Source organism: Eucyclogobius newberryi, unplaced genomic scaffold, assembly GCF_026437365.1.
Source record: "Eucyclogobius newberryi isolate DKJ021-1_F unplaced genomic scaffold, fEucNew1.0.hap1 SCAF_5, whole genome shotgun sequence".
NCBI classification, from domain to species: Eukaryota; Metazoa; Chordata; class Actinopteri; order Gobiiformes; family Gobiidae; genus Eucyclogobius; species Eucyclogobius newberryi.
Genome location: NW_027316167.1, coordinates 31403531 through 31420262, shown reverse-complemented (window position 1 = coordinate 31420262; position 16732 = coordinate 31403531). Strand labels below are relative to the sequence as shown.

At 47.5% G+C, this 16732-nt stretch overlaps 1 long non-coding RNA gene across 1 annotated transcript in view; it reads right to left on the bottom strand.

Moving 5' to 3' along the window:
* Positions 1–16732, bottom strand: part of LOC140381380 (uncharacterized) — a 355558-nt gene that overhangs the window by 45178 nt on the left and 293648 nt on the right. The gene's annotated exons all lie outside the window — the stretch shown is intronic.

Below are 16732 nucleotides of genomic sequence, written 5' to 3'. Positions count from 1 at the left end.
GTTTTTAAGACTTTTCATACACGGTGTCTTCTCGTGATCGTTATTATTTCATATTTGGCCATATATTAAATTTTCTTTTGTTTTTTTCTCTTGTGTCGACAAACAAACTCTGGTTAATTGATTTAAATTCTCACTTTTCATGCCTCCAATAACAGCGCTCATCAATCTTTCAATGTGATAGAATGTTCCACAGTACAGCAATAATTTATACATGTTGCATTTAATAAATTATAGGTGTTTACATGGTTTACGGTAAGTTTAAAGTCATATTGTGGAACGTAACAGGCGAAACGATAACATCTTCATCTTCATTTTGAGGGCTTTTCCCCCATTGAAAAGCTGTAAATTGTTAAATCGCTCTATTCACATCGCTCCAAATCCCATGGACAGCTCAAACGGTGACCCGTCCTGTGCCCGTGTGTGCGTGTGTGCGTGTGTGTGTGTGTGTGTGTGCGCACCAGGTCGCCTCAAAGCCTGACCAGTGACACTACATTGCATTTATTTAGCATTGATACGCTTAAAGTGCCCATGACAGGTCGGACGACTCATTGAACTAACATGAAGTTAAGATAGATGTATTTGAAATGTTGCTAAAAAAGAATGTATCCCAGAATAGCTCCTTCTTTAGGTTTAGCATTGTACTTTCCTGTTTGTAATTGATGACATCACACTAGGAAATGAGTTTGCAACCACTGGGCCAAAACTGATCTATTTAAAAAATAGTAATAATAATTTGACAAATAAAAATACATGATAGAACCTTATTTTGTTAAATTATTGTTTAGGAGTCAAAACAAGTTGTTTCTTTTATGAATTATGCATAAACTTGTGATGGAATGAGTATCCTTTGTGTGATGTAAAAATGTTATTTTCTACACATTTTTCAACTTCTTCTCCGCAAATAGCTACTCGATTGATGTAAAACTATAATTTAAACTTAAACAACAGGTGTAAGTACACTAAATAAAGTCAAAATGAGAAAATCATGTCGTGTCATACGCACTTTAAAGGGCACTATGCACGTTTTTAGCTGGAGGGTCCGAAAACGTCTGTTCTTTGTGGAGATGTTGTTGTTTCGCTGCTGACAAAAATGGCGTGAGAGGAAACGGCCGCTGACAGAAGGTTTGAACACTTCTGTGGGGAAATAAGTAAGAGCAAATGCAGACTTCAAGAATGATTGTACTAAATAAAGATGTGTCGACATGGAAAAGAATAAAGTGGTCTCACAGCAGACATTCGGATTAACATCCAAGAACGCTACATGCTCTATTTTAACTTTAATAAAACAGTTTCCTTTACTTTTTTGAAGTAATTCTGCATCAACATCTGTCAAGGCTCGTTGTGCTTAAAATAGGCCAAGAACATAATCAGCCAGGAAATGTCATTAAGAGAGAAAAAGTTGTGTTTCGCACAGTGTGTTTTCATCCCACCAGAGCAAACCCGCCGCCATGACGCTGAGCTCCTTCTGTACTGTCTTCTCTGGATAGTTTACAATTCTTTACAATGGTGTGAAAAGCTGGAGTGAAAAGCCATTTTCTGGAGTAGATAAGAATCAGAACACGTCAGAGCAGACTTACTGTTTGACTGGCTTCTGCTTCTGCTACCCATAATGCATTGTGACCACTAACTAAGCCTTCAAAATAAAACACAATTAAATCAATACTGAGGGAAAAGGAATGATTTGACTGTTTAGCGTGGATGGTATCAAGTGAATTAAGACTCTTTACTCACGAGACAAGCAGGTGACACTTTTCCCCAGCGGCTCCAGGGTTCTTTATACAGAGCTGTTTTATTGCAACTATGGGCCTGGATATTGGTTATTTCATTAAAAGAGTAAAGTTAGTTGGGGATTTCTTTGAGATAACCAACTCTCTGAGAGAGAGGAGAGCCATAGATAATGCGGGCAAGTCGGAATTTCAGATATTTGTAGATCTTAACGCTCATAAATGATGCATTATTCAAGCTTTTTTGTATTTTTTGAGACCTAGGTATTCTATAATTAGATAATTCAGTATACATGTACAGAAAGCAAGTTAAAAGTTAGTCCAGTACATACGGATCAGAATTGTGTGAGAAAGTGTATGGATGTGAGTGAAGCAGTTAAAATAAGGTTAAAAACAATAGTTGGTATTTACTCCAGGCATATTTTGTTCTTTACATTGTAACATTAAAAGCTTAAAACAAGTAATTTAGTCTTTATCATTGGCAATCTGGCACTGAGCCCCAGAGGAAAATATTAAGTTTAAAAATATATTAATATATTTAGTTTTATTGTTTACACATAACAACATACAATACCTGCTCTGATTGGCCAGAGCTCAGAGAAAATTTTACAAATAAAACTTTAAACTGTTTCATCAGTTAAGTTTGTATAAAAGACTGATCTAAAATGCAACTAAGTTTGAGTGGAAAACGTTACCAGTATTTTGAGTGTTTTTATGTGTACTTAATGCTTTCACGTAAGTATAAATGTGGCAGAAGTACATGTATAGTTGAGTATAATTCTAGCCATCTACTTTTACTTGAGTGCACATTTTCAGTATATTTTCCACCACTGCAATTTACAAAGATTCTGATGCATTGAAATACTGCACAGATTGCTCCTCTCAGTCTGTGCTTGTGCAGAACATGATCAGATGTAAAGATGAGCTGCTGCAGGAGGAGAACGCCCCAGAGGCAAAACTGCACTGTCTGAACACAAACTGCTCCTGTTTGCACCGCTCAGCTGGAAAGAGACTGTCCAATATTTGTATTGTTATCATCACTGCGGCAGCATCGCCCGTGTCCGGGTTTGGTCCTGGTTTGGTCCTGGTTTGGTCCTGGTTTGGACCTGGTTTGGACCTGGTTTGGTCCTGGTTTGGTCCTGGTTTGGACCTGGTTTGGTCCTGGTTTGGTCCTGGTTTGGTCCTGGTTTGGTCCTAGATTGGTTCTAGTTTGGTCCTGGTTTGGACCTGGTTTGTTCCTAGTTTGGTCCTGGTTTGGTCCTGGTTTGGTCCTGGTTTGGTCCTGGTTTGGTCCTAGATTGGTCCTAGTTTGGTCCTGGTTTGGTCCTGGTTTGGTCCTGGTTTGGTCCTGGTTTGGACCTGGTTTGTTCCTAGTTTGGTCCTGGTTTGTTCCTAGTTTGGTCCTAGATTGGTCCTAGTTTGGTCCTGTTTTGGACCTGGTTTGGTCCTGGTTTGGTCCTGGTTTGGTCCTGGTTTGGTCCTGGTTTGGTCCTGGTTTGGTCCTGGTTTGGTCCTAGATTGGACCTAGTTTGGTCCTGTTTTGGACCTGGTTTGTTCCTAGTTTGGTCCTGGTTTGGTCCTGGTTTGGTCCTGGTTTGGTCCTGGTTTGGTCCTGGTTTGGTCCTAGATTGGTCCTAGTTTTGTCCTGGTTTGGACCTGGTTTGTTCCTAGTTTGGTCCTGGTTTGTTCCTAGTTTGGTCCTGGTTTGGTCCTGGTTTGGTCCTGGTTTGGTCCTAGATTGGTCCTAGTTTGGTCCTGGTTTGGTCCTGGTTTGGTCCTGGTTTGGACCTGGTTTGTTCCTAGTTTGGTCCTGGTTTGTTCCTAGTTTGGTCCTAGATTGGTCCTAGTTTGGTCCTGTTTTGGACCTGGTTTGGTCCTGGTTTGGTCCTGGTTTAGTCCTGGTTTGGTCTGGGTTTGGTCCTGGTTTGGTCCTGGTTTGGACCTGGTTTGTTCCTAGTTTGGTCCTGGTTTTGTTCCTAGTTTGGTCCTAGTTTGGTCCTAGTTTAGACCTGGTTTGGCCTTGGTTCGGTCCTTGTTTGGTCCTGATTTTGGTTCTGTTTGGTCCTGTTTTGGTCCTTGTTTAGTCCTGGTTTGGTCCTGGTTTGGTCCTGGTTTGGTCCTTGTTTGGTCCTGGTTAGGTCCGGGTTTGGTCCTGGTTTGGTCCTGGTTTGGTCCTGGTTTGGACCTGGTTTGTTCCTAGTTTGGTCCTGGTTTGGTCCTAGATTGGTCCTGGTTTGGTCCTGGTTTGGTCCTGGTTTGGTCCTGGTTTGGTCCTAGATTGGTCCTAGTTTGGTCCTGGTTTGGTCCTGGTTTGGTCCTGGTTTGGTCCTGGTTTGGACCTGGTTTGTTCCTAGTTTGGTCCTGGTTTGTTCCTAGTTTGGTCCTAGATTGGTCCTAGTTTGGTCCTGTTTTGGACCTGGTTTGGTCCTGGTTTGGTCCTGGTTTGGTCCTAGATTGGTCCTGGTTTGGTCCTGGTTTAGTCCTGGTTTGGTCTGGGTTTGGTCCTGGTTTGGTCCTGGTTTGGACCTGGTTTGTTCCTAGTTTGGTCCTGGTTTTGTTCCTAGTTTGGTCCTAGTTTGGTCCTAGTTTAGACCTGGTTTGGCCTTGGTTCGATCCTTGTTTGGTCCTGTTTTGGTCCTTGTTTAGTCCTGGTTTGGTCCTGGTTTGGTCCTGGTTTGGTCCTGGTTTGGTCCTTGTTTGGTCCTGGTTTAGTCCGGGTTTGGTCCTGGTTTGGTCCTGGTTTGGTCCTGGTTTGGTCCTGGTTTGGTGCTGGTTTGGTCCTAGATTGGTCCTAGTTTGGTCCTGGTTTGGACCTGGTTTGGTCCTGGTTTGGTCCTGGTTTAGTCCTGGTTTGGTCCTGGTTTGGACCTGGTTTGTTCCTAGTTTGGTCCTGGTTTGGTCCTGGTTTTGTCCTGGTTTGGTCCTGGTTTGGTCCTAGTTTGGTCCTGGTTTGGTCCTGGTTTGGTCCTGGTCTGGTCCTGGTTTGGTCCTGGTTTGTTCCTAGTTTGGTCCTAGATTGGTCATAGTTTGGTCCTGTTTTGGACCTGGTTTGGTCCTGGTTTGGTCCTGGTTTAGTCCTGGTTTGGTCTGGGTTTGGTCCTGGTTTGGTCCTGGTTTGGACCTGGTTTGTTCCTAGTTTGGTCCTGGTTTTGTTCCTAGTTTGGTCTTAGTTTGGTCCTTGTTTAGACCTGGTTTGGTCCTGGTTTGGTCCTGGTTTGGTCCTTGTTTAGTCCTGGTTTGGTCCTGGTTTGGTCCTGGTTTGGTCCTGGTTTGGTCCTAGATTGGTCCTAGTTTGGTCCTGGTTTGGACCTGGTTTGGTCCTGGTTTGGTCCTAGATTGGTCATAGTTTGGTCCTGTTTTGGACCTGGTTTGGTCCTGGTTTGGTCCTGGTTTAGTCCTGGTTTGGTCTGGGTTTGGTCCTGGTTTGGTCCTGGTTTGGACCTGGTTTGTTCCTAGTTTGGTCCTGGTTTTGTTCCTAGTTTGGTCCTAGTTTGGTCCTAGTTTGGTCCTAGTTTAGACCTGGTTTGGCCTTGGTTCGGTACTTGTTTTGTCCAGATTTTGGTTCTGTTTGGTCCTGTTTTGGTCCTTGTTTAGTCCTGGTTTGGTCCTGGTTTGGTCCTGGTTTAGTCCGGGTTTGGTCCTGGTTTGGTCCTGGTTTGGTCCTGGTTTGGTCCTGGTTTGGTCCTGGTTTGGTCCTAGATTGGTCCTAGTTTGGTCCTGGTTTGGACCTGGTTTGGTCCTGGTTTGGTCCTGGTTTAGTCCTGGTTTGGTCCTGGTTTGGTCCTGGTTTGTTCCTGGTTTAGTCCTGGTTTGGTCCTGGTTTGGACCTGGTTTGTTCCTAGTTTGGTCCTGGTTTGGTCCTGATTTGGACCTGGTTTGTTCCTAGTTTGGTCCTGGTTTGGTCCTGGTTTGGTCCTGGTTTGGTCCTAGATTGGTCCTAGTTTGGTCCTGGTTTGGTCCTGGTTTGGTCCTGGTTTGGTCCTGGTCTGGTCCTGGTTTGGTCCTGGTTTGTTCCTAGTTTGGTCCTAGATTGGTCATAGTTTGGTCCTGTTTTGGACCTGGTTTGGTCCTGGTTTGGTCCTGGTTTAGTCCTGGTTTGGTCTGGGTTTGGTCCTGGTTTAGTCCTGGTTTGGTCTGGGTTTGGTCCTGGTTTGGTCCTGGTTTGGACCTGGTTTGTTCCTAGTTTGGTCCTGGTTTTGTTCCTAGTTTGGTCCTAGTTTGGTCCTAGTTTAGACCTGGTTTGGCCTTGGTTCGGTCCTTGTTTGGTCCTGATTTTGGTTCTGTTTGGTCCTGTTTTGGTCCTTGTTTAGTCCTGGTTTGGTCCTGGTTTGGTCCTGGTTTGGTCCTTGTTTGGTCCTGGTTAGGTCCGGGTTTGGTCCTGGTTTGGTCCTGGTTTGGTCCTGGTTTGGACCTGGTTTTTTCCTAGTTTGGTCCTGGTTTGGTCCTAGATTGGTCCTGGTTTGGTCCTGGTTTGGTCCTGGTTTGGTCCTGGTTTGGTCCTAGATTGGTCCTAGTTTGGTCCTGGTTTGGTCCTGGTTTGGTCCTGGTTTGGTCCTGGTTTGGACCTGGTTTGTTCCTAGTTTGGTCCTGGTTTGTTCCTAGTTTGGTCCTAGATTGGTCCTAGTTTGGTCCTGTTTTGGACCTGGTTTGGTCCTGGTTTGGTCCTGGTTTGGTCCTAGATTGGTCCTGGTTTGGTCCTGGTTTAGTCCTGGTTTGGTCTGGGTTTGGTCCTGGTTTGGTCCTGGTTTGGACCTGGTTTGTTCCTAGTTTGGTCCTGGTTTTGTTCCTAGTTTGGTCCTAGTTTGGTCCTAGTTTAGACCTGGTTTGGCCTTGGTTCGATCCTTGTTTGGTCCTGTTTTGGTCCTTGTTTAGTCCTGGTTTGGTCCTGGTTTGGTCCTGGTTTGGTCCTTGTTTGGTCCTGGTTTAGTCCGGGTTTGGTCCTGGTTTGGTCCTGGTTTGGTCCTGGTTTGGTCCTGGTTTGGTGCTGGTTTGGTCCTAGATTGGTCCTAGTTTGGTCCTGGTTTGGACCTGGTTTGGTCCTGGTTTGGTCCTGGTTTAGTCCTGGTTTGGACCTGGTTTGTTCCTAGTTTGGTCCTGGTTTGGTCCTGGTTTTGTCCTGGTTTGGTCCTGGTTTGGTCCTAGTTTGGTCCTGGTTTGGTCCTGGTTTGGTCCTGGTCTGGTCCTGGTTTGGTCCTGGTTTGTTCCTAGTTTGGTCCTAGATTGGTCATAGTTTGGTCCTGTTTTGGACCTGGTTTGGTCCTGGTTTGGTCCTGGTTTAGTCCTGGTTTGGTCTGGGTTTGGTCCTGGTTTGGTCCTGGTTTGGACCTGGTTTGTTCCTAGTTTGGTCCTGGTTTTGTTCCTAGTTTGGTCTTAGTTTGGTCCTTGTTTAGACCTGGTTTGGCCTTGGTTCGGTCCTTGTTTGGTCCTGATTTTGGTTCTGTTTGGTCCTGGTTTGGTCCTTGTTTAGTCCTGGTTTGGTCCTGGTTTGGTCCTGGTTTGGTCTTTGTTTAGTCCTGGTTTGGTCCTGGTTTGGTCCTGGTTTGGTCCTGGTTTGGTCCTAGATTGGTCCTAGTTTGGTCCTGGTTTGGACCTGGTTTGGTCCTGGTTTGGTCCTGGTTTAGTCCTGGTTTGGTCCTGGTTTGGTCCTGGTTTAGTCCTGGTTTGGTCCTGGTTTGGACCTGGTTTGTTCCTAGTTTGGTCCTGGTTTGGTCCTGGTTTGGTCCTGGTTTGGTCCTAGATTGGTCCTAGTTTGGTCCTGGTTTGGTCCTGGTTTGGTCCTGGTCTGGTCCTGGTTTGGTCCTGGTTTGTTCCTAGTTTGGTCCTAGATTGGTCATAGTTTGGTCCTGTTTTGGACCTGGTTTGGTCCTGGTTTGGTCCTGGTTTAGTCCTGGTTTGGTCTGGGTTTGGTCCTGGTTTGGTCCTGGTTTGGACCTGGTTTGTTCCTAGTTTGGTCCTGGTTTTGTTCCTAGTTTGGTCCTAGTTTGGTCCTAGTTTGGTCCTAGTTTAGACCTGGTTTGGCCTTGGTTCGTTCCTTGTTTTGTCCAGATTTTGGTTCTGTTTGGTCCTGTTTTGGTCCTTGTTTAGTCCTGGTTTGGTCCTGGTTTGGTCCTGGTTTAGTCCGGGTTTGGTCCTGGTTTGGTCCTGGTTTGGTCCTGGTTTGGTCCTGGTTTGGTCCTGGTTTGGTCCTAGATTGGTCCTAGTTTGGTCCTGGTTTGGACCTGGTTTGGTCCTGGTTTGGTCCTGGTTTAGTCCTGGTTTGGTCCTGGTTTGGTCCTGGTTTGTTCCTGGTTTAGTCCTGGTTTGGTCCTGGTTTGGACCTGGTTTGTTCCTAGTTTGGTCCTGGTTTGGTCCTGATTTGGACCTGGTTTGTTCCTAGTTTGGTCCTGGTTTGGTCCTGGTTTGGTCCTGGTTTGGTCCTAGATTGGTCCTAGTTTGGTCCTGGTTTGGTCCTGGTTTGGTCCTGGTCTGGTCCTGGTTTGGTCCTGGTTTGTTCCTAGTTTGGTCCTAGATTGGTCATAGTTTGGTCCTGTTTTGGACCTGGTTTGGTCCTGGTTTGGTCCTGGTTTAGTCCTGGTTTGGTCTGGGTTTGGTCCTGGTTTGGTCCTGGTTTGGACCTGGTTTGTTCCTAGTTTGGTCCTGGTTTTGTTCCTAGTTTGGTCCTAGTTTGGTCCTAGTTTGGTCCTTGTTTAGACCTGGTTTGGCCTTGGTTCGGTCCTTGTTTGGTCCTGATTTTGGTTCTGTTTGGTCCTGGTTTGGTCCTTGTTTAGTCCTGGTTTGGTCCTGGTTTGGTCCTGATTTGGTCCTTGTTTAGTCCTGGTTTGGTCCTGGTTTGGTCCTGGTTTGGTCCTGGTCTGGTCCTGGTTTGGTCCTGGTTTGTTCCTAGTTTGGTCCTAGATTGGTCATAGTTTGGTCCTGTTTTGGACCTGGTTTGGTCCTGGTTTGGTCCTGGTTTAGTCCTGGTTTGGTCTGGGTTTGGTCCTGGTTTGGTCCTGGTTTGGACCTGGTTTGTTCCTAGTTTGGTCCTGGTTTTGTTCCTAGTTTGGTCCTAGTTTGGTCCTAGTTTGGTCCTAGTTTAGACCTGGTTTGGCCTTGGTTCGGTCCTTGTTTGGTCCAGATTTTGGTTCTGTTTGGTCCTGTTTTGGTCCTTGTTTAGTCCTGGTTTGGTCCTGGTTTGGTCCTGGTTCTGTCCTTGTTTGGTCCTGGTTTAGTCCGGGTTTGGTCCTGGTTTGGTCCTGGTTTGGTCCTGGTTTGGTCCTGGTTTGGTCCTGGTTTGGTCCTAGATTGGTCCTAGTTTCGTCCTGGTTTGGACCTGGTTTGGTCCTGGTTTGGTCCTGGTTTAGTCCTGGTTTGGTCCTGGTTTGGTCCTGGTTTAGTCCTGGTTTGGTCCTGGTTTGGACCTGGTTTGTTCCTAGTTTGGTCCTGGTTTGGTCCTGGTTTGGTCCTGGTTTGGTCCTAGATTGGTCCTAGTTTGGTCCTGGTTTGGTCCTGGTCTGGTCCTGGTTTGGTCCTAGATTGGTCCTAGTTTGGTCCTGGTTTGGTCCTGGTTTGGTCCTGGTTTGGTCCTAGATTGGTCCTAGTTTGGTCCTGGTTTGGTCCTGGTCTGGTCCTGGTTTGGTCCTAGATTGGTCCTAGTTTGGTCCTGGTTTGGTCCTGGTCTGGTCCTGGTTTGGACCTGGTTTGTTCCTAGTTTGGTCCTGGTTTGGTCCTGGTTTGGTCCTGGTTTGGTCCTAGATTGGTCCTAGTTTGGTCCTGGTTTGGTCCTGGTTTGGTCCTGGTCTGGTCCTGGTTTGGTCCTAGATTTGGTCCTAGTTTGGTCCTGGTTTGGTCCTGGTCTGGTCCTGGTTTGGTCCTAGATTGGCCCTAGTTTGGTCCTGGTTTGGTCCTGGTTTGGTCCTAGATTGGTCCTAGTTTGGTCCTGGTTTGGTCCTGGTCTGGTCCTGGTTTGGTCCTGGTTTGGTCCTGGTTTGGTCCTGGTTTGGTCCTAGATTGGTCCTAGTTTGGTCCTGGTTTGGTCCTGGTTTGGTCCTGGTTTGGTCCTGGTCTGGTCCTGGTTTGGTCCTGGTTTGTTCCTAGTTTGGTCCTAGATTGGTCATAGTTTGGTCCTGTTTTGGACATGGTTTGGTCCTGGTTTGGTCCTGGTTTAGTCCTGGTTTGGTCTGGGTTTGGTCCTGGTTTGGTCCTGGTTTGGTCCTAGATTGGTCCTAGTTTGGTCCTGGTTTGGTCCTGGTTTGGTCCTGGTTTGGACCTGGTTTGTTCCTAGTTTGGTCCTGGTTTGTTCCTAGTTTGGTCCTAGATTGGTCATAGTTTGGTCCTGTTTTGGACATGGTTTGGTCCTGGTTTGGTCCTGGTTTAGTCCTGGTTTGGTCTGGGTTTGTTCCTAGTTTGGTCCTGGTTTTGTTCCTAGTTTGGTCCTAGTTTGGTCCTTGTTTAGACCTGGTTTGGCCTTGGTTCGGTCCTTGTTTGGTCCTGATTTTGGTTCTGTTTGGTCCTGGTTTGGTCCTAGATTGGTCATAGTTTGGTCCTGTTTTGGACCTGGTTTGGTCCTGGTTTGGTCCTGGTTTAGTCCTGGTTTGGTCTGGGTTTGGTCCTGGTTTGGTCCTGGTTTGGACCTGGTTTGTTCCTAGTTTGGTCCTGGTTTTGTTCCTAGTTTGGTCCTAGTTTGGTCCTAGTTTGGTCCAGATTTTGGTTCTGTTTGGTCCTGTTTTGGTCCTTGTTTAGTCCTGGTTTGGTCCTGGTTTTGTCCTGGTTCTGTCCTTGTTTGGTCCTGGTTTAGTCCGGGTTTGGTCCTGGTTTGGTCCTGGTTTGGTCCTGGTTTGGTCCTGGTTTGGTCCTGGTTTGGTCCTAGATTGGACCTAGTTTGGTCCTGTTTTGGACCTGGTTTGTTCCTAGTTTGGTCCTGGTTTGGTCCTGGTTTGGTCCTGGTTTGGTCCTGGTTTGGTCCTGGTTTGGTCCTAGATTGGTCCTAGTTTTGTCCTGGTTTGGACCTGGTTTGTTCCTAGTTTGGTCCTGGTTTGTTCCTCGTTTGGTCCTGGTTTGGTCCTGGTTTGGTCCTGGTTTGGTCCTAGATTGGTCCTAGTTTGGTCCTGGTTTGGTCCTGGTTTGGTCCTGGTTTGGACCTGGTTTGTTCCTAGTTTGGTCCTGGTTTGTTCCTAGTTTGGTCCTAGATTGGTCCTAGTTTGGTCCTGTTTTGGACCTGGTTTGGTCCTGGTTTAGTCCTGGTTTGGTCTGGGTTTGGTCCTGGTTTGGTCCTGGTTTGGACCTGGTTTGTTCCTAGTTTGGTCCTGGTTTTGTTCCTAGTTTGGTCCTAGTTTGGTCCTAGTTTAGACCTGGTTTGGCCTTGGTTCGGTCCTTGTTTGGTCCTGATTTTGGTTCTGTTTGGTCCTGTTTTGGTCCTTGTTTAGTCCTGGTTTGGTCCTGGTTTGGTCCTGGTTTGGTCCTTGTTTGGTCCTGGTTAGGTCCGGGTTTGGTCCTGGTTTGGTCCTGGTTTGGTCCTGGTTTGGACCTGGTTTGTTCCTAGTTTGGTCCTGGTTTGGTCCTAGATTTGTCCTGGTTTGGTCCTGGTTTGGTCCTGGTTTGGTCCTGGTTTGGTCCTAGATTGGTCCTAGTTTGGTCCTGGTTTGGTCCTGGTTTGGTCCTGGTTTGGTCCTGGTTTGGTCCTGGTTTGGACCTGGTTTGTTCCTAGTTTGGTCCTGGTTTGTTCCTAGTTTGGTCCTAGATTGGTCCTAGTTTGGTCCTGTTTTGGACCTGGTTTGGTCCTGGTTTGGTCCTGGTTTGGTCCTAGATTGGTCCTGGTTTGGTCCTGGTTTAGTCCTGGTTTGGTCTGGGTTTGGTCCTGGTTTGGTCCTGGTTTGGACCTGGTTTGTTCCTAGTTTGGTCCTGGTTTTGTTCCTAGTTTGGTCCTAGTTTGGTCCTAGTTTAGACCTGGTTTGGCCTTGGTTCGATCCTTGTTTGGTCCTGTTTTGGTCCTTGTTTAGTCCTGGTTTGGTCCTGGTTTGGTCCTGGTTTGGTCCTTGTTTGGTCCTGGTTTAGTCCGGGTTTGGTCCTGGTTTGGTCCTGGTTTGGTCCTGGTTTGGTCCTGGTTTGGTGCTGGTTTGGTCCTAGATTGGTCCTAGTTTGGTCCTGGTTTGGACCTGGTTTGGTCCTGGTTTGGTCCTGGTTTAGTCCTGGTTTGGTCCTGGTTTGGACCTGGTTTGTTCCTAGTTTGGTCCTGGTTTGGTCCTGGTTTTGTCCTGGTTTGGTCCTGGTTTGGTCCTAGTTTGGTCCTGGTTTGGTCCTGGTTTGGTCCTGGTCTGGTCCTGGTTTGGTCCTGGTTTGTTCCTAGTTTGGTCCTAGATTGGTCATAGTTTGGTCCTGTTTTGGACCTGGTTTGGTCCTGGTTTGGTCCTGGTTTAGTCCTGGTTTGGTCTGGGTTTGGTCCTGGTTTGGTCCTGGTTTGGACCTGGTTTGTTCCTAGTTTGGTCCTGGTTTTGTTCCTAGTTTGGTCTTAGTTTGGTCCTTGTTTAGACCTGGTTTGGCCTTGGTTCGGTCCTTGTTTGGTCCTGATTTTGGTTCTGTTTGGTCCTGGTTTGGTCCTTGTTTAGTCCTGGTTTGGTCCTGGTTTGGTCCTGGTTTGGTCCTGGTTTGGTCCTTGTTTAGTCCTGGTTTGGTCCTGGTTTGGTCCTGGTTTGGTCCTGGTTTGGTCCTAGATTGGTCCTAGTTTGGTCCTGGTTTGGACCTGGTTTGGTCCTGGTTTGGTCCTGGTTTAGTCCTGGTTTGGTCCTGGTTTGGTCCTGGTTTAGTCCTGGTTTGGTCCTGGTTTGGACCTGGTTTGTTCCTAGTTTGGTCCTGGTTTGGTCCTGGTTTGGACCTGGTTTGTTCCTAGTTTGGTCCTGGTTTGGTCCTGGTTTGGTCCTGGTTTGGTCCTAGATTGGTCCTAGTTTGGTCCTGGTTTGGTCCTGGTTTGGTCCTGGTCTGGTCCTGGTTTGGTCCTGGTTTGTTCCTAGTTTGGTCCTAGATTGGTCATAGTTTGGTCCTGTTTTGGACCTGGTTTGGTCCTGGTTTGGTCCTGGTTTAGTCCTGGTTTGGTCTGGGTTTGGTCCTGGTTTGGTCCTGGTTTGGACCTGGTTTGTTCCTAGTTTGGTCCTGGTTTTGTTCCTAGTTTGGTCCTAGTTTGGTCCTAGTTTGGTCCTAGTTTAGACCTGGTTTGGCCTTGGTTCGGTCCTTGTTTTGTCCAGATTTTGGTTCTGTTTGGTCCTGTTTTGGTCCTTGTTTAGTCCTGGTTTGGTCCTGGTTTGGTCCTGGTTTAGTCCGGGTTTGGTCCTGGTTTGGTCCTGGTTTGGTCCTGGTTTGGTCCTGGTTTGGTCCTAGATTGGTCCTAGTTTGGTCCTGGTTTGGACCTGGTTTGGTCCTGGTTTGGTCCTGGTTTAGTCCTGGTTTGGTCCTGGTTTGGTCCTGGTTTGTTCCTGGTTTAGTCCTGGTTTGGTCCTGGTTTGGACCTGGTTTGTTCCTAGTTTGGTCCTGGTTTGGTCCTGATTTGGACCTGGTTTGTTCCTAGTTTGGTCCTGGTTTGGTCCTGGTCTGGTCCTGGTTTGGTCCTGGTTTGTTCCTAGTTTGGTCCTAGATTGGTCATAGTTTGGTCCTGTTTTGGACCTGGTTTGGTCCTGGTTTGGTCCTGGTTTAGTCCTGGTTTGGTCTGGGTTTGGTCCTGGTTTGGTCCTGGTTTGGACCTGGTTTGTTCCTAGTTTGGTCCTGGTTTTGTTCCTAGTTTGGTCCTAGTTTGGTCCTAGTTTGGTCCTAGTTTAGACCTGGTTTGGCCTTGGTTCGGTCCTTGTTTGGTCCAGATTTTGGTTCTGTTTGGTCCTGTTTTGGTCCTTGTTTAGTCCTGGTTTGGTCCTGGTTTGGTCCTGGTTCTGTCCTTGTTTGGTCCTGGTTTAGTCCGGGTTTGGTCCTGGTTTGGTCCTGGTTTGGTCCTGGTTTGGTCCTGGTTTGGTCCTGGTTTGGTCCTAGATTGGACCTAGTTTGGTCCTGTTTTGGACCTGGTTTGTTCCTAGTTTGGTCCTGGTTTGGTCCTGGTTTGGTCCTGGTTTGGTCCTGGTTTGGTCCTAGATTGGTCCTAGTTTTGTCCTGGTTTGGACCTGGTTTGTTCCTAGTTTGGTCCTGGTTTGTTCCTAGTTTGGTCCTGGTTTGGTCCTGGTTTGGTCCTGGTTTGGTCCTAGATTGGTCCTAGTTTGGTCCTGGTTTGGTCCTGGTTTGGTCCTGGTTTGGACCTGGTTTGTTCCTAGTTTGGTCCTAGATTGGTCCTAGTTTGGTCATGTTTTGGACCTGGTTTGGTCCTGGTTTGGTCCTGGTTTAGTCCTGGTTTGGTCTGGGTTTGGTCCTGGTTTTGTTCCTAGTTTGGTCCTAGTTTGGTCCTAGTTTGGTCCTAGTTTAGACCTGGTTTGGCCTTGGTTCGGTCCTTGTTTGGTCCAGATTTTGGTTCTGTTTGGTCCTGTTTTGGTCCTTGTTTAGTCCTGGTTTGGTCCTGGTTTGGTCCTGGTTCTGTCCTTGTTTGGTCCTGGTTTAGTCCGGGTTTGGTCCTGGTTTGGTCCTGGTTTGGTCCTGGTTTGGTCCTGGTTTGGTCCTGGTTTGGTCCTAGATTGGACCTAGTTTGGTCCTGTTTTGGACCTGGTTTGTTCCTAGTTTGGTCCTGGTTTGGTCCTGGTTTGGTCCTGGTTTGGTCCTGGTTTGGTCCTAGATTGGTCCTAGTTTTGTCCTGGTTTGGACCTGGTTTGTTCCTAGTTTGGTCCTGGTTTGTTCCTAGTTTGGTCCTGGTTTGGTCCTGGTTTGGTCCTGGTTTGGTCCTAGATTGGTCCTAGTTTGGTCCTGGTTTGGTCCTGGTTTGGTCCTGGTTTGGACCTGGTTTGTTCCTAGTTTGGTCCTAGATTGGTCCTAGTTTGGTCCTGTTTTGGACCTGGTTTGGTCCTGGTTTGGTCCTGGTTTAGTCCTGGTTTGGTCTGGGTTTGGTCCTGGTTTGGTCCTGGTTTGGACCTGGTTTGTTCCTAGTTTGGTCCTGGTTTTGTTCCTAGTTTGGTCCTAGTTTGGTCCTAGTTTAGACCTGGTTTGGCCTTGGTTCGGTCCTTGTTTGGTCCTGATTTTGGTTCTGTTTGGTCCTGTTTTGGTCCTTGTTTAGTCCTGGTTTGGTCCTGGTTTGGTCCTGGTTTGGTCCTTGTTTGGTCCTGGTTAGGTCCGGGTTTGGTCCTGGTTTGGTCCTGGTTTGGTCCTGGTTTGGACCTGGTTTGTTCCTAGTTTGGTCCTGGTTTGGTCCTAGATTGGTCCTGGTTTGGTCCTGGTTTGGTCCTGGTTTGGTCCTGGTTTGGTCCTGGTTTGGTCCTAGATTGGTCCTAGTTTGGTCCTGGTTTGGTCCTGGTTTGGTCCTGGTTTGGTCCTGGTTTGGACCTGGTTTGTTCCTAGTTTGGTCCTGGTTTGTTCCTAGTTTGGTCCTAGATTGGTCCTAGTTTGGTCCTGTTTTGGACCTGGTTTGGTCCTGGTTTGGTCCTGGTTTGGTCCTAGATTGGTCCTGGTTTGGTCCTGGTTTAGTCCTGGTTTGGTCTGGGTTTGGTCCTGGTTTGGTCCTGGTTTGGACCTGGTTTGTTCCTAGTTTGGTCCTGGTTTTGTTCCTAGTTTGGTCCTAGTTTGGTCCTAGTTTAGACCTGGTTTGGCCTTGGTTCGATCCTTGTTTGGTCCTGTTTTGGTCCTTGTTTAGTCCTGGTTTGGTCCTGGTTTGGTCCTGGTTTGGTCCTTGTTTGGTCCTGGTTTAGTCCGGGTTTGGTCCTGGTTTGGTCCTGGTTTGGTCCTGGTTTGGTCCTGGTTTGGACCTGGTTTGGTCCTGGTTTGGTCCTGGTTTAGTCCTGGTTTGGTCCTGGTTTGGACCTGGTTTGTTCCTAGTTTGGTCCTGGTTTGGTCCTGGTTTTGTCCTGGTTTGGTCCTGGTTTGGTCCTAGTTTGGTCCTGGTTTGGTCCTGGTTTGGTCCTGGTCTGGTCCTGGTTTGGTCCTGGTTTGTTCCTAGTTTGGTCCTAGATTGGTCATAGTTTGGTCCTGTTTTGGACCTGGTTTGGTCCTGGTTTGGTCCTGGTTTAGTCCTGGTTTGGTCTGGGTTTTGTCCTGGTTTGGTCCTGGTTTGGACCTGGTTTGTTCCTAGTTTGGTCCTGGTTTTGTTCCTAGTTTGGTCCTAGTTTGGTCCTAGTTTAGACCTGGTTTGGCCTTGGTTCGATCCTTGTTTGGTCCTGTTTTGGTCCTTGTTTAGTCCTGGTTTGGTCCTGGTTTGGTCCTGGTTTGGTCCTTGTTTGGTCCTGGTTTAGTCCGGGTTTGGTCCTGGTTTGGTCCTGGTTTGGTCCTGGTTTGGTCCTGGTTTGGACCTGGTTTGGTCCTGGTTTGGTCCTGGTTTAGTCCTGGTTTGGTCCTGGTTTGGACCTGGTTTGTTCCTAGTTTGGTCCTGGTTTGGTCCTGGTTTTGTCCTGGTTTGGTCCTGGTTTGGTCCTAGTTTGGTCCTGGTTTGGTCCTGGTTTGGTCCTGGTCTGGTCCTGGTTTGGTCCTGGTTTGTTCCTAGTTTGGTCCTAGATTGGTCATAGTTTGGTCCTGTTTTGGACCTGGTTTGGTCCTGGTTTGGTCCTGGTTTAGTCCTGGTTTGGTCTGGGTTTGGTCCTGGTTTGGTCCTGGTTTGGACCTGGTTTGTTCCTAGTTTTGTCCTGGTTTTGTTCCTAGTTTGGTCTTAGTTTGGTCCTTGTTTAGACCTGGTTTGGCCTTGGTTCGGTCCTTGTTTGGTCCTGATTTTGGTTCTGTTTGGTCCTGGTTTGGTCCTTGTTTAGTCCTGGTTTGGTCCTGGTTTGGTCCTGGTTTGGTCCTTGTTTAGTCCTGGTTTGGTCCTGGTTTGGTCCTGGTTTGGTCCTGGTTTGGTCCTAGATTGGTCCTAGTTTGGTCCTGGTTTGGACCTGGTTTGGTCCTGGTTTGGTCCTGGTTTAGTCCTGGTTTGGTCCTGGTTTGTTCCTGGTTTA